Source organism: Hyperoodon ampullatus, assembly GCF_949752795.1.
Source record: "Hyperoodon ampullatus genome assembly, chromosome: 3".
NCBI lineage: Eukaryota > Metazoa > Chordata > Mammalia > Artiodactyla > Ziphiidae > Hyperoodon > Hyperoodon ampullatus.
Window position 1 is genome coordinate 121,957,249 of NC_136916.1, and position 13,981 is coordinate 121,971,229.

Sequence of the window (13,981 nt, forward strand, 5' to 3'; positions counted from 1 at the left end):
ATAGAATTTCATTTACTTTATCGGGATGGCCAATATGGGAAGTTGGATGTTGGTACCGAAAATAAAAGGGATAGGCTTTAATATAATAAGAAATAGGATTGCAGTATCGAGCGCAGCGCTCGTGCGCACGGCCTGCCGAGCTGAGGTGTCGGGCGCCGCTGTTTCACACTAGCAGCTCTGGTCTGAAGAGCCGGGTGCACTTCGAATGAAACTAGACAAGCGCAAAGGAAAAGAAAAAAGTCTTCTTCAACTACCGAGGATCAATTCAGACTACAGTTTTATTTACCAATTGGATGGCAGTTACACGGGAGTCCACTCAGATGAATATACTGAAGAAATGAATCCATAAAAATACTTTGGGGAGGACTTCCGGGTAAGATGGCGGAAGAGTAAGACGCGGAGATCACCTTCCTCCCCACGGATACACCAGAAATACAGCTACACGTGGAACAACTCCTACAGAACACCTACTGAACGCTGGCAGAAGACCCCAGACCTCCCAAAAGGCAAGAAACTCCCCACATACCTGGGTAGGGCAAAGCGGAGAGATTCCCGCACAGAGGATCGGTGCCGAGCGGCACTCACCAGCCGGAGAGCCTTGTCTGCTCATCCGCCGGGGCGGGCGGCGCTGGAAGCTGAGGCTCGGGCTTCGGTCAGAGCGCAGGGAGAGGACTGGCGCTGGCGGTGAGAACTCAGCCTGAAGGGGGCTAATGTGCCACAGCTAGCCGGGAGGGAGTCCGGGAAAACTCTGGAGCTGCCGAAGAGGCAAGAGACTTTTTCTGCCCTCTTGGTTTCCTGGTGCGCGAGGAGAGGGGATTAAGAGCGCTGCTTAAAGGAGCTCCACAGACGGGCGCGAGTCGCGACTGAAAGCGCGGAGCCCAGTGACGGGCGTGGGACGCTGGGGCTGCTGCTGCCGCCGCCAAGAAGCCTGTGTGCGAGCGCAGGTCACTGTCCACACCGCCCTTCCGGGAGCCTGTGCAGCCCGCCACTGCCGGGGCCCCGGGATCCAGGGGCGGCTTCCCTGGGAGAACGCACGGCGCGCCTCGGGCTGGTGCAACGTCACGCCGACCTCTGCCAATGCAGGCTCTCCCCGCACTCCGTGCCCCTCCCTCCCGCCCGGCCTGAGAGAGCCAGAGTTCCCGAAGAGGCTGCTCCTTTAACCCTTTCCTGTCGGAGCGAAGAACAGACGCCCTCCGGCGACCTACACGCAGAGGCGGGGCCAAATCCAAAGCTGAGACCCGGGAGCTGTGAGAACAAAGAAGAGAAAGGGAAACCTCTCCCAGCAGCCTCAGAAGCAGCGGATTAAAGCTCCACAATCAACTTGATGTACCCTGCATCTGTGGAATACATGAATAGACAACAAATCATCCCAAATTGAGGAGCCAGGAGTCAGTGCTGTGCCTCTGAGGTGGGAGAGCCAACTTCAGGACACTGGTCCACAAGACACCTCCCAGCTCCACATAATATCAAAAGGCGAAAATCTTCCAGAGATCTCCATCTCAACACCAGCACCCAGCTTCACTCAACAACCAGCAAGCTACAGTGCTGGACACCCTATGCCAAACAACTAGCAAGACAGGAACACAACGCCACCCATTAGCAGAGAGGCTGCCTAAAATCATAGAAAGTCCGCAGACACCCCAAAACACACCACCAGACGTGGACCTGCCCACCAGAAAGACAAGATCCAGTCTCATCCACCAGAACACAGGCACTAGTCCCCTCCACCAGGAAGCCTACACAACCCACTAAACCAACCTTAGCCACTGGGGACAGACACGAAAAACAAGGGGAACTACGAACCTGCAGCCTGCAAAAAGGAGACCCCAAACACAGTAACATAAGCAAAATGAGAAGACAGAAAAACACACAGCAGGAGAAGGAGCAAGATAAAAACCCACCAGACCTAACAAATGAAGAGGTAATAGGCAGTCTACCTGAAAAAGAACTCAGAATAATGATGGTAAAGATGATCCAAGATTCTATTTCCCAGATCCAAAATCTTGGAAATAGAATAGACAAAATGGAAGAAACAGTTAACAAGGACCTAGAAGAACTAAAGATGAATCAAGCATCGATTAAAAACACAATAAATGAAATGAAAAATACTCTAGATGGGATCAATAGCAGAATAACTGAGGCAGAAGAACGGATAAGTGACATGGAAGATAAAAGAGTGGAAATAACTAATGCAGAGCAAAATAAAGAAAAAAGAATGAAAAGAACAGAGGACAGTCTCAGAGACCTCTGGGACAACATTAAACGCACCAAGATTCGAGTTATAGGGGTTCCAGAAGAAGAAGAGAAAAAGAAAGGGACTGAGAAAATATTTGAAGAGATTATAGTTGAAAACTTCCCTAATATGGGAAAGGAAATAGTTAATCAAGTCCAGGAGGCACAGAGAGTCCCATACAGAATAAATCCAAGGAGAAATACGCCAAGACACATATTAATCAAACTGTCAAAAATTAAACACAAAGAACTCATATTAAAAGCAGCAAGGCAAAAACAACAAATAACACACAAGGGAATCCCCATCAGGATAACAGCTGATCTCTCAGCAGAAACTCTACAAGCCAGAAGGGAGTGGCAGGACATAATTAAAGTGATGAAGGAGAGAAACCTGCAACCAAGATTACTCTACCCAGCAAGGATCTCATTCAGATTTGATGGAGAAATTAAAACGTTTACAGACAAGCAAAAGCTGAGAGAGTTCAGCACCACCAAACCAGCTTTACAACAAATGCTAAAGGAACTTCTCTAGGCAAGAAACACAACAGAAGGAAAAGACCTACAATAACGAACCCTAAACAATTAAGAAAATGGGAATAGGAACATACATATCGATAATTACCTTAAATGTAAATGGACTAAATGCTCCCACCAAAAGACACAGATTGGCTGAATGGATACAAAAACAAGACCCATATATATGCTGTCTACAAGAGACCCACTTCAGACCTAGAGACACATACAGACTGAAAGTAAGGGGATGGAAAAAGATATTCCATGCAAATGGAAACCAAAAGAAAGCTGGAGTAGCAATTCTCATATCAGACAAAATAGACTTTAAAATAAAGACTATTAGAAGAGACAAAGAAGGACACTACATAATGATCAAGGGATCGATCCAAGAAGAAGATATAACAATTGTAAATATTTATGCACCCAACATAGCACCTCAATACATAAGGCAAACACTAACAGCCATAAAAGGAGAAATCGACAGTAACACAATCATAGTAGGGGACTTTAACACCCCACTTTCACCAATGGACAGATCATCCAAAATGAAAATAAATAAGGAAACACAAGCTTTAAATGATACATTAAACAAGATGGACTTAATTGATATTTATAGGACATTCCATCCAAAAACAACAGAATACACATTTTTCTCAAGTGCTCATGGAACATTCTCCAGGATAGATCATATCTTGGGTCACAAATCAAGCCTTGGTAAATTTAAGAAGATTGAAATTGTATCAAGTATCTTTTCCGACCACAATGCTATGAGACTAGATATCAATTACAGGAAAAGAGCTATAAAAAATACAAACACATGGAGGCTAAACAATACATTACTTAATAACGAAGTGATCACTGAAGAAATCAAAGAGGAAATTAAAAAATACCTAGAAACAAATGACAATGGAGACACGACGACCCAAAACCTATGGGATGCAGCAAAAGCAGTTCTAAGAGGGAAGTTTATAGCAATACAATCCCACCTTAAGAAACAGGAAATATCTCGACTAAACAACCTAACCTTGCACCTAAAGCAATTAGAGAAAGAAGAACAAAAACATCCCAAAGTTAGCAGAAGGAAAGAAATCATAAAAATCAGATCAGAAATAAATGAAAAAGAAATGAAGGAAACAATAGCAAAGATCAATAAAACTAAAAGTTGGTTCTTTGAGAAGATAAACAAAATTGATAAACCATTAGCCAGACTCATCAAGAAAAAAAGGGAGAAGACTCAAATCAATAGAATTAGAAATGAAAAAGGAGAAGTAACAACTGACACTGCAGAAATACAAAAGATCATGAGAGATTACTATAAGCAACTCTATGCCAATAAAATGGACAACCTGGAAGAAATGGACAAATTCTTAGAAATGCACAACCTGCCAAGACTGAATCAGGAAGAAATAGAACATATGAACAGACCAATCACAAGCACTGAAATTGAAACTGTGATAAAAAATCTTCCAACAAACAAAAGCCCAGGACCAGATGGCTTCACAGGCGAATTCTATCAAGCATTTAGAGAAGAGCTAACACCTACCCTTCTCAAACTCTTCCAAAATATAGCAGAGGGAGGAACACTCCCAAACTCATTCTACGAGGCCACCATCACCTTGATACCAAAACCAGACAAGGATGTCACAAAGAAAGAAAACTACAGGCCAATATCACTGATGAACATAGATGCAAAAATCCTCAACAAAATACTAGCAAACAGAATCCAACAGCATATTAAAAGGATCATACACCATGATCAAGTGGGGTTTATCCCAGGAATGCAAGGATTCTTCAATATACGCAAATCAATCAACGTGATACACCATATTAACAAATTGAAGGAGAAAAACCATATGATCATCTCAATAGATGCAGAGAAAGCTTTCGACAAAATTCAACACCCATTTATGATAAAAACCCTGCAGAAAGTAGGCATAGAGGGAACTTTCCTCAACATAATAAAGGCCATATATGACAAACCCACAGCCAGCATCGTCCTCAATGGTGAAAAACTGAAACCATTTCCACTAAGGTCAGGAACAAGACAAAGCTGCCCACTCTCACCACTCTTATTCAACATAGTTTTGGAAGTTTTAGCCACAGCAATCAGAGAAGAAAAGGAAATAAAAGGAATCCAAATCGGAAAAGAAGAAGTAAAGCTGTCACTGTTTGCAGATGACATGATACTATACATAGAGTATCCTAAAGATGCTACCAGAAAACTACTAGAGCTAATCAATGAATTTGGTAAAGTTGCAGGATACAAAATTAATGCACAGAAATCTCTGGCATTCCTATATACTAATGATGAAAAATCTGAAAGTGAAATCAAGGAAACACTCCCATTTACCATTGCAACAAAAAGAATAAAATATCTAGGAATAAACCTACCTAAGGAGACAAAAGACCTGTATGCAGAAAATTATAAGACACTGATGAAAGAAATTAAAGATGAGACAAATAGATGGAGAGATGTACCATGTTCTTGGATTGGAAGAATCAACATTGTGAAAATGACTCTACTACCCAAAGCAATCTACAGATTCAATGCAATCCCTATCAAACTACCACTGGCATTTTTCACAGAACTAGAACAAAAAATTTCACAATTTGTATGGAAACACAAAAGACCCCGAATAGCCAAAGCAATCTTGAGAACGAAAAATGGAGCTGGAGGAATCAGGCTCCCTGACTTCAGACTATACTACAAAGCTACAGTAATCAAGACAGTATGGTACTGGCACAAAAACAGAAAGATACATCAATGGAACAGGATAGAAAGCCCAGAGATAAACCCACGGACATATGGTCACCTTATCTTTGATAAAGGAGTCAGGAATGTACAGTGGAGAAAGGACAGTCTCTTCAATAAGTGGTGTTGGGAAAACTGGACAGGGACATGTAAAAGTATGAGATTAGATCACTCCCTAACACCATACACAAAAATAAGCTCAAAATGTATTAAAGACCTAAATGTAAGGCCAGACACTATCAAACTCTTAGAGGAAAACATAGGCAGAACACTCTATGACATAAATCACAGCAAGATCCTTTTTGACCCACCTCCTAGAGAAATGGAAATAAAGACAAAAATAAACACATGGGACCTAATGAAACTTAAAAGCTTTTGCACAGCAAAGGAAACCATAAACAAGACCAAAAGACAACCCTCAGAATGGGAGAAAATATTTGCAAATGAAGCAACTGACAAAGGATTAATCTCCAAAATTTACAAGCAGCTCATGCAGCTCAATAACAAAAAAACAAACAACCCAATCCAAAAATGGGCAGAAGACCTAAATAGACATTTCTCCACAGAAGATATACAGACTGCCAACAAACACATGAAAGGATGCTCAACATCTTTACTCATTAGAGAAATGCAAATCAAAACTACAATGAGATATCATCTCACACCAGTCAGAATGGCCATCATCAAAAAATCTAGAAACAATAAATGCTGGAGAGGGTGTGGAGAAAAGGGAACACTCTTGCACTGCTGGTGGGAATGTGAATTGGTACAACCACTATGGAGAACGGTATGGAGGTTCCTTAAAAAACTACAAATAGAACTACCATATGACCCAGCAATCCCACTACTGGGCATATACCCTGAGAAAACCATAATTCAAAAAGAGACATGTACCAAAATGTTCATAGCAGCCCTATTTACAATAGCCCGGAGATGGAAACAACCTAAGTGTCCATCATCGGATTAATGGGTAAAGAAGATGTGGCACATATATACAATGGAATATTACTCAGCCATAAAAAGAAATGAAATTGAACTATTTGTAATGAGGTGGATGGACCTAGAGTCTGTCATACAGAGTGAAGTAAGTCAGAAAGAGAAAGACAAATACTGTATGCTGACACATATATATGGAATTTAAGAAAAAAAAATGTCATGAAGAACATAGGGGTAAGACAGGAATAAAGACACAGACCTACTAGAGAATGGACTTGAGGATATGGGAGGGGGAAGGGTAAGCTGTGACAAAGTGAAAGAGCGGCATGGACATATATACACTACCAAACGTAAGGTAGATAGCTAGTGGGAAGAAGCTGCATAGCACAGGGAGATCAGCTCGGTGCTTTGTGACCGCCTGGAAGGGTGGGATAGGGAGGGTGGGAGGGAGACGCAAAAGGGAGGGGATATGGGAACATATGTATACGTATAACTGATTAAATTTGTGATAAAGCAAAAAATAAAAAATAAATAAAATAAAAAGAAGCAAAAAAAAAGAAATAAAATATTGTCATAATCTTCATATATTTTCTTGACTAATAACATTGCTTGTTCTTTCATTTTATGGAGTACCTTAAGGCATATTTCTTATCAGATCATACTAACCATGCTTTTGGACAATAAAATAGAGAAAATATAAAGTAGGTGGTCAGATTTCTTTGGTTTGTCATGTCTACTTCTTAGAATATGAGTTTTATATAAGTTATAGTGTCATTTTTAGTGTAGCATTGAAGGGGCAATATTTAACAGGAATATTTAACAGGAAAATAAAATGTAGAAATAGACCTCTCTAAAGACATAAGTAGACAATTTGACTTGGTTCCATAAATCTAGGAAATTTACTCTGCATTTCCAAATTTGTAACAGTGCATCCTTTTTATTGTAGGTTACATTTATTTTCAAAATAGCACTGTTTACTCATACAAATGAATATTTAAGTGATGAATGAAGTTTTAAAAGCTATTTATGTCTGAAGTAATACCTGGCTGATAATTCATGCAGGTATTTTATTCAATGCAGGTTATGCCAGGCATTTTTTGAAGTGATTATTTGGCTTGTAGTGAAGTGTTTCTTATCTGGATATGCCCCTCAATGCACATGAGTGGACCTCCACTGAGCGAGTTTGCACACATGATTTCGCTTTCCCATGTCCATGGTTGATAGGTCAAGGGGAAAATAAATGTGTGATTCAAGTTTGGTCAATCATAGGCTCTGTCCCAGAATTTTAAAACAAGAAAAAGAGACACATAACCCAAGAGGGCTTGAATCTAAATCTTATTATTGAGAGCCCTCTCTAGAGGAGATCCATAGACATTCTTGTTTCTCAAGTCCCAGAATCTTCCCTGGTGCTTGCCCTTCTGAAGGTTTAGCTTTCAACTGTCCCTTTGATTCCGTAAATTATGCTATTTTTACTCCAAAAGTTACATTTTTATACTTAAAATGTCCAGACTTAGTTTTGCTGTTTACAACTAAAATAACTTTGATTAATACACAAGTCTAAAAGAAATTGCTAAATGATGTCTATGAGTTAAAAGCTAATTAATGAGAAACTGGTATATGATATGAAGCAATATTAACTGGAATTTTTAAAAACATGAATATTTTCAACCATAATACTTAAAATTTTTCCATTAAAGCATAAGATTGGTTTGTTGAAATAACATATACAGAAATATCTGGTAAGAGTCAGAAATAAAAGAAGTAATTAACAGTTACTCATATACACACATATATCTATTCATGCCTCTGTGTATTAGTATTATATTAACCTCCTATGATTCTACTTTTGAACATCTTTTCAATTTCTTTTCTTGAATATGTTTGTTGTAGTCAACATAATGGCCTCCCAAAGATGTCCATGGAATCTGTAAATATGTTGCATTATATGGAATAATGGCATTTTAAAATATGATTATGATTATGAATGTTGAGGCAGGGAGATTATCCTGCATTATCTGGATTGGTCCAACCTAACTTCATACACTCTTAAACATGTGGAGAACTTTCTTAGGTTTGATAAAGAGTAGAGTTGAAGCATAAGTCCCCACACGGCAAGGGAAGGAGAACTCTTTTTTTTTTTTTTTTTTTTTTTTGCGGTACGCGGGCCTCTCACTGTCATGGCCTCCCCCGTTGTGGAGCACAGGCTCCGGACGCGCAGGCTCAGCGACCATGGCTCACGGGCCCAGCCGCTCCGCGGCATGTGGGATCTTCCCGGACCGGGGCACGAACCCGTGTCCCCTGCATCAGCAGGCGGACTCTCAACAACTGCGCCACCAGGGAAGCCCCATACCGGCTTTTAAAAAATATTTTACAGCATGAGAAAAGTAGGGAAGATGTCAGAGTAAACTTCATTTTCAAAAGTAATTTACCAGGAGAGACCAGAGCAAACTTTAGAAAGTAACTATTTTGTTGTTTTCAAAATTACTTCATATGTCTATATCTGTGGTATTCTTTTATAATTGTAATGTATCTAAAAATATTCCTAGTCATGTTTGTTGCTCTCTGTTTTGTTGTATACATACAATATTTATTAGAGAAATTATTTTGGACTAATTTTTAAAAATAAAACAAAAAGAATAAGTAGCTTGCTAAACAAGTAAAACAGACATTTCTTTCACAATTATTTTATTTAATATTTCTTCTTCTATGGCCCTTTATCTTACATAAGGCAATGAAAACTGGATAAAAAGTGAAGACTGAACACTGAATACAAACTAAACAGTCTATAATACCTATACCTATAATCTGAAGAAATGACAAAGTGTTATGAGAAAAATAATGGGTCAAAAACAAAGAAATGACAAAGTGTTATGAGAAAAACAATGAGTTAGAAACAATGAAGAAAAATAAGATGAATGGCATCAGCAGAGTCAAATTTTGAGAAATTGTTCAAAAGTAAAAAGTATTGGGGGGTACCTCCCTGGTAGTGCAGTGGTTAAAATTCCACCCGCCAATGCAGGGGATATGGGTTCGAGCCCTGGTCTGGGAAGACCCCACGTGCCACGGAGCAACTAAGCCTGTGAGCCACAACTACTGAGCCTGCACGCCACAACTAGGGAAGCCTGCGTGCCTAGAACCTGTGCTCTGCACCAAGAGAAGCCTCCGCAATGGGAAGCCCGCATATGGCAACGAAGAGTAGCCCCCTCTTACCGCAGCTAGAGAAAGCCTGCCTGCAGCAATGAAGACCCAACACAGCCATAAATAAATAAATAAATAAATAAATAAATAAATAAATGTATATATAAAAAAAGTATTGGGATAAAATTTTCAAAGAAAAAAGCAAAAACAAAAAACTCCCTAACATATATGTGAATATATGTATACTTTATATATATACTGGAAAGAATATAATACAATGAAGTTCACAAAAATGAATTGTTGCAGGTCTTACATTTAAGTCTTTAATCCATTTTGAGTTGACCAGTCACAGAAGGACACGTACTGCACGATTCCACTTATATGAGATACCTTAAATAAACACACTCATTAAAGCAGAGAATAGAATGACTGTTTTCTGAGGCCGGGGAATAGTGGAAATAGGAAATTATTATTCAATGGGTATAACTTTTCAGTTGTGCAAGATGCAATAATTTCTAGATATCTGCTGTACAACACAGCACCTAAAGTTAAAAATACGATTTTGTGCACTTAAACATTTGTTGAAGGTAGGTTTCATGTTAAATGTTCTCATCTCTCACACAAAAAAGGCAAAAGGAAACTTTTTGAGGTGATGAATATGTCTCTTACCTGATTGTGGTGACAGTTTCACAGGTGTATTCCTATGTCCAACTCATCAAATTTTATGCATTATGTATGTGCAGTTTTTTAATATATCAATTTTACTTCAATAAAGCTGTTAAAAATAAAATAAATGAATATCTGCTATATGTATCAACAAGTAGATATGTCAAAAAACGTAATCTTGAATAAAAAAAGAAAATGCAAAAAAAATAATTGTTGCAGAACTTCTCTATTCAAGGAAAGCCAAATGACTCCAAAAGAGTGATGGTTAGGGCGAATGTTTGGAAAATAGCAAAAAAGAATAACTCAGCTTATATGTCGCTTCTCTGTCAACACCCTGGCTCAACACCCAGGGGAGTTTTAAAATCATGTAAATACCTGAACCTCACTCCCCCTAAATTAACGATGTAATTGGTTTGGGAGCCCAAGTATCTACGTATCTTGGAAGTCCCTAGCTGATTTTAATATGACACAGGGTTGAGAACTATGAGTTAAACCTGGGGTCAGCAAATTACAGCCCTGGTGCCAAATCTGGCTAACCACCTATTTTTACTTGGCCCACAGACTAAACTGGTTTGATATAATTAAAAGGTTGAAAAAAAAAGTAAGATTTAAGATGTGAAATTTAAATAATTTTCAAATATCAGGGACAGTATTTAAATTTCAATAAATAAATTCTTATTGGAATACAGCCATGAATAATCATTGACTTATTGTCAAAGGCTGCTTTTCACTACAATGCCAGAGTCATATGGTTGTGGTAAAGATATAGATGCCAAACCAAAATATTTAATATCTGGCTCTTTAAAAATAAAAATTTCCAACTCTGGTAAGAGAGTAAAAATGGTTCCATGCTCACAGTTCTCTGGAGCTAGTCTGGGATCTGGAGTCCGTGGCTCTGATATGTGGCCCCATCCTTTGAAATCTGGGTAAAAGCAGCCATGCCTTCATAGTTCTGCTGGCTGCAGTCCAAGTCTCGGCTTCTGTGGATACCACCTGTGGGGCACCAGGTGGAGCCATCCTGGTCTACCTGAACTGGAGATGCACCCCCTCCTTTGAAACCACCCTGTACCTCTAAGCCCTTGCACTCTAGGCCTATACTTAGAGTGGCAATCTTGATGCTCCCTGAACTGCCTTCAGAGTCACTCTTCCATTGTTTTGGAAAATAGCTCCTGGCTTCTGTTGAGATGGCTGATCTACATTAATCTTTTTTTTTTTTTTTTTTTTTTGCCGTACGCGGGCCTCTCACTGTTGTGGCCTCTCGCACTGCGGAGCCCAGGCTCTGGACGCACAGGCTCAGCGGCCATGGCTCACGGGCCCAGCCGCTCCGCAGCATGTGGGATCTTCCCGGACTGGGCACGAACCCATGTCCCCTGCATCGGCAGGCGGACTCTCAACCACTGCGCCACCAGGGAAGCCCCCACATTAATTTTTTTATCAAACAGTAGCTTGACCATACCCTTAGTGTTCTCATTTTTTCAATATGGATAGGCTGAGATTTTTCCAAATCTTTAGGTTCTACTTCCCTTTTGCTCAGCAACTTCATCTTTAAGTCATTTCTCTCTTCTCACTTTTTACTATGAGCAGTCAGGGGGAGCCAAGTCACACCTTCAACATTTTGCTTAGAGATCTCCTCAGCTAAATATACAATTTCATCACTTGCTCACAAGTTCTACCTTCCACAAACACTAGAATATGAACACAATACAATCAAGTTCTTTGTCACTTTACAACAAGGGTAACGTGTTTTGCAGTTTCAAATAACGTGTTCCCTATTTCCATCTGAGACCTCATCATTGGGGACTTTATGACACACGTTTCTACTAACATACTGTTTTTGATTACTTGGGTTTTTTCTAAGAAGATTGAGGCTTTCTCTAGAGCTCTGCTTTTTCATTCTTAGCCTTTACCAGAATCACTTTTAACTGTCTGTTCAAAGTTCACAGCAATGTAGACTTTCCTAGCCTGCACCTCAAAACTTTTCCAACTTCTATCCATTACTCAGTTCCAAAGGCACTTCCACATTTTTAGTTGTTCGTTACAGCAGCACCTACTTCTGGCAGCAATCTCTGTCCTGCCTATTTGGGCTGCTGTAACACAAATACCATAGGCTGGATGGCTTACAAGCCACAGAAATTTATTTCTCACAGTTCTAGGCAGTCTAAGATGAAGGTGCTGAGATTCACTGTCTGGTTAAGACCCACCTCCTAGTTCATAGATGGCCAACTTCTTGCTATGTCCTCACATGGAGGAATGAGTGAAGGAGCTCTCTGGGGTCTCTTTTATAAGGCACTAATCTCATTAATCAGAGGCTCCACATTATCTCCGCCCACCCCAACCCCTTCCAAATGTTATCAAGTCAGGAGTTAGGTTTTTAACGTATAAATTAGAAGGGGACACAAAAACTCAGTCTATAGTAACTACCATCTGCTAAGCAAACTTGTAGCAAAACTTTTTTTTTTTTAATCTATTATACTAATCTATCTTTCTGCCTGCCTGGGATGAGAACCCAATGCAGAATATTTATGGTCAAGTCTCTGTACTTAAGTTTTGAAAGTGGTGCATTGCTAACCAGAACTAGAAGCCATCTGTCCATGGAGGTTGTAAGAATTCTGATCTTTCTTAATGTAAAAATAACAAAAGGAAGATTTTTACCCTGTGGTCAAAATGCACATTGTTGTATCCTGTGAAGAGAATTTTTTCAAATAAATTTTCCAAATCTAGAATTTCTATATCTGTCTTTTAAAATTAAAAAAATATATATATAAATGACTAACAGTGAAATAGAATATTTAAAAGAAACTTATCTGGCATTTAAGTTAAAAATCCTTTCCCCTAGAGTACTTAAATCTTTCTAGACACTTATCACTTAACTTGGATTTTTTATGATTCCAAACCTTGTTATCTAGTATGTGCTGCAACTAACATTTTCATAAGAAGAATTTTTTAATACATAAAGACATATTCTATCTGCACAAAACTCCAAAAATATTCTGAGAACAGCAATTTACATTTTTTAATGTAAAGGGACACTATTATTTCAATACTTAAACAGATAAAGATGTTGGGTTTTTCAGACACTGAAAGTTTTATAAAAGAACATCGTACCCAGTAATTGTTATTACCATTCCATAAACCTCAGAAAGGAATATTTCCATAAAAAAGGAAGCCATTATATTCAGTAAATTTTCTTGCAGCCAGAGATACATATCATAGAAATAGTCATTACTTATTTTGCATTATGAAGCCAAAAACACATAATAGCATGTGAAGGAAATCATTATGTTAATGAAAGGTTGATTATTAGATGTGTATTGTTTTAAGTACTTTAACTTTAGTTTAAAGTTATTTAAATAAATTAAGGTATTTATATATGCATAAATATTTTAATATCTTATATATTCAAAATTAGTAGAAAATACATCTTCATGTTTTCTAAATTGTACAGTTTTTTTATTCTTAGCTTACTTTATTGGGACCTATTTACTTCCATGCAATATATTAAAAATGATATTAAGTATTGTGTAAAATACTTTTTAAACATTATATGAGACCCAGATAATTAAAGAGGAAAATCAATTTTCTGGTTATTTACCAAGCATATAGCTCTTGAGTTGTCTTTCTCAATAAATTAGGTCCTGCCTGAGTCAAGCCCTGTTAAGGTCACCCTGAAAAAGCAAGGGGTACTTCCACTAAAATTTGGTTCAGATGTGGAGAGTGACGACTGCTCCCAGGGCAGGGCTCTCA